Genomic DNA, 4,214 nt, shown 5'->3' on the forward strand with positions numbered 1-4,214 from the left:
ACTGCTTACTGCCCTGGGCATGTACCAAGAAATTACAGGAGCACATCTATATACAGTATATCACTGCGTTGAAGCAGGAGACACACAATCGCATCCTAAATACAGTGTTCCAGCACCTTTGACCTCATCCAGAACGTATCATTTCTTGAAAGGGATTGCTGTCCGAATGCACATCTGAATCCCAAACAGAATCTCTAGTAAAATACGATCAGTTGTGATATCTAGTTTCAAGCATTAACATCCAAAGTACCTGTCTTATGTGGGGCAGTAAATTTGCCAAGCCACCTGAAAGAATTACCATTTCTACAAATGTCTGTTGTAATTTACACACCTTGCTCCAAGGTCCAGTCAGTCAAAAGCATCTTTATTAATTAGCCTCAGTGCCTTGATATTTTTTATTAATCTAATATCAGGAATCTCACCATGTGCATGCTGAGCTGTGGAATATATGTATTTTTTATGTACTGTAAAATTGAAATGCCACCTCTTTCTGGTTACTTATCCTTTATTGTATAATCAGGGCCAAATAAAACTAAATCAGTGTCACCTGCTGGGTTCAAAACGCCTTCAGGGGACACCAAATAGGAGGCACTGGACTATAAATACCCATCCATGTTATAACACACTCACCAAGGGTTTTTTAGTTTAACTCTGAGCTTTGAGAGATTTAATACCTATGGTACCCATATTCACCCTTTATTTAAGGGAAGTACACATCCTAGACACACAGGAAACCCTCTCGCCCCAAGGGACGACTGGTACTTTGGATGGTCATGATTGAACCTGGCTTACAACAGACTTCTTTGGAAATGGTAATTCTTTCACATGGCTTGGCAAACTACCTGGCCCAGCTAAGACAGGTACTTTGGATGTTAATGCTTGAAACTAGACATCTTTGGATGTGGTAATTCTTTCAGGTGGCATAGCAAACTCCCTGCTCCAGCTAAGACAGGTACTTTGGATGTTAATGCTTGAAACTAGACATCTTTAGAAATGGTAATTCTTTCTGAGGGCTTGGGAAACTCTATTTCTTTGAATGCACCTGCACCGTTGAATATACTTTAAACCCCATGCTTAGTCATGTTTTTAAAATTAAATTATAACGATTTCTGTGTTTGATAATGGTAGCAAAGGCTTCCTCCACCCACTGCTTTGCCAAAAGGGAGTGCTGTTTTCTGGGATGGGTGGAGTCTTTGCTCGGGGTAACTTTCTGCTGAGTGCAATATACCTTTCACTTTTCACCTGCAATCGAGACAGGAGGTACAGTAACTCTGAGACTTGACTAAGGTCCTGGATATTGAATCACCACTACGATCAAGAGGTAAGACTTTACATTTTTACTTTTAAATGCATTTGCTGATAACCTTTTAAAACTAATATGCAGTCAGGCAGATGCATCTTTATTCTTAAGCGTCTCTCAGTGCATTGATATTGTTTTTACTAATCTAACATCAAGAATCTCATCATGTGCATGCTGAGGTGTGGACTATATCTTTGTGTTAAATGGTATTGTTTTGTATATTGTATAATTGAAATACAGCCTCTTTCTGGTTACAAGTATTGGCTTAGAAGACTTCTCCTTGCATTGAATAATCAGGGCCAGTTCAATGGGGCATTTCATTAATTGAGAGCTCTTTCTAGTAGATATGAATGCAGAATGGATACAGATTATTTGCAATAGTGTAACTGCAAATGAATATAGATGGGAATGTATGTTTGTTCATATGCAATCGCAGGAGCAGTTTCTCATTGCAGTGGATTTTCAGGGCCAATTCATCTCTCCATCTTATACTGAATATGAAAGGTAGTTGTTTCTATATGGACTCAGTCTTTGGAATTTGTATATATATATATTTCAGTGATCCCTCAGCCATTCCTTCTGTATTGTAATTCAATTTCTCTTTTAAAATTCCTTCCCCACTTCTAGGACCTGCAGTTGCTGAACTCCACAATGGCTCCTATTGGAAAGTCTGTGACTGAGACCAAGTAAGTGTTCACTTTTTTATGAAACCATTATTTATTTTGGAGCAATGACCAATTCTTATATAAATACAATGAAATCATTATGCTCAAACTATGAGAGAGAAAATTAAGGATAATTTAAGAAATCAGTCTTAGCTTGTTTCTATACACAGATGGTATTATTTATTTTCAAAGGAAACCCACGAGGATTCCCCTGGTGTGCAAGATGTGCCTGAATACTTTTGATCAGCTTCCTGCTCACTTGAAGAGGGCGTGTATGAAGCACGCCACGGCAGAAGAGATCAGGATGGCCTCTCAACAGGCGAGGAAGGACATGATAAATCTCCTGAAGAATGGGGTCATCGTGGATTACAACAGAATAGAGATCGTGTCTGGTGAGGCAAACAGGACAGTGGTTGTAAGACTGCTGGAGTCCTTGGGCCTTTTTGTACGAGGGAAGCCTGAAGACACATTGGAACGGTGAGATATTTTTAATTTGTAAGGCTTCTGTAGTTTCTTTTTGAAATCATTGTTACAACATATTATGTAAAAGCATGTTGAAAAGAATCTACCTAATAAAATAAAATAAATATGCCAACCTGTATCACAATCGCAAACCCCTACTCTTAAGGGCGCTCCAGCCCTTCCTGATTTGCCTCATTCCCCGCATCTGTTCCTTGTTCCTACCCTGTTTCAGTTCAACTTTAAAAGCCAGGCGCTCACTTCACTCGAGGCTCTGCACCTGATCTCCGCATCGTGTGAGCCCGGGTCCTGGTTGTGCCTGGCTCCGTTGTGTTTTTAGCTTCCTGCTCCTGTTCCTGTTCCATTTGTTACTGCTAAAAAATGCCACATGCTTTAAACAAAACAAAAAAAGATTTAAAGATGTGAACCATTTCTTAAATTTGTTGACACTATCTGAACAGCACAGCATTCCCAGAATGGACAATGGAGTTTTCAGCAGCATTAGACGGGCAGCCTCTTGGGAAGAGAGAAGGAATGAGACCAACTGGACTTCATTAATGACACCGTTCTTATTGAAAGAGAACAGAAAGATAAGTCTGGATAATAATTCTTACTCTGATTTTATTATTTTCTTTCATTATCTACAAAATAGATTTTTGATAAGCTTCTTTTGAAACTGCCCAACATTACCAAACAGAAGAATGTTTCGGCAGGACACCATTTGTGCATCAAAAGCACTGGAGAGGTATATATGACAGCCTATTTTCTGCCACTGAAATACTAATTGCTTCATTTCAGTTCATCCTTAGGCGAGCAGAAGAAAAAGAAGTTTGATGGAATTAGATGGAATTCCTCTTGGGAAGAAAGATAACAGAGACTGACTGGACTTCAAGAACAGCACCTTTCTGATTCACAGCGAACAGAACACAAAAGATGAGTCTAGGGAACAATTGCTTTATTTTCTTAATTAAAATTTCTGAAAAGTTTAAGGACAACAGCAATAAACATTGTTAATGAGTTAGAGGTTAGATAGACCTGTATTTCCAGTGGTTTGTCATTTCAACAATGTTTTAAAATTGAATTTCTATAAAGTGGACACCCTTGACATACACAAAATGAAACCATTTCATTTTCATTTTGGAGCTAAACTGCAGGAAACATTTTTTCAGTAAACTGTTAAAAGCATATTATGGTCTGAACGCCAAGATATTATTTGTGACCACATTAATTAATTACTTTTTAAACTGTAAAGCAATAATCTGCCAACATGGCTAGTTTCTATCACTGAGCTGGGATTTCTAGTTACGACAGAGATCAGTTTCTTAAACAGAATAAAATAAAATTGTCTCCATCCTGGAAATTCAGTCACGAATTTGAATAGGGCTTATGGCATTTGATCAGTTTCACAGCCTAATTGTACTGTATTCGTTTTTTAAATGATTCACAATTGTGAATATTAGAAATATTAATGCACAGAGTTCCTTAGGCTTTTATTTTTTAATTTTGTTGTCAACACAATCATAATGATTATGCATATGCTATTTTTTGTAGCTGTCACCTGCCATTCACTACCAGAAAAGATGCAAGGATGTACATGAAGAGGTGTGATGACCACGACGACAGTGCCGTGGCTCAGGACGAAATCACAAATTTTCACCTGCCTAACACCTTTGGAAGAAGAAATCAATAATACAGAAAAACCTCCAAACTATTTTTCTAATTGTATTATGTTAGCATACCCAGAGGGGTTGGGCTGCCAGTTGATCTTGGACCCCTAGAGGTTTTTTTTT

Source organism: Atractosteus spatula, unplaced genomic scaffold, assembly GCF_055471065.1.
Source record: "Atractosteus spatula isolate fAtrSpa1 unplaced genomic scaffold, fAtrSpa1.hap1 Scaffold_46, whole genome shotgun sequence".
NCBI classification, from domain to species: Eukaryota; Metazoa; Chordata; class Actinopteri; order Semionotiformes; family Lepisosteidae; genus Atractosteus; species Atractosteus spatula.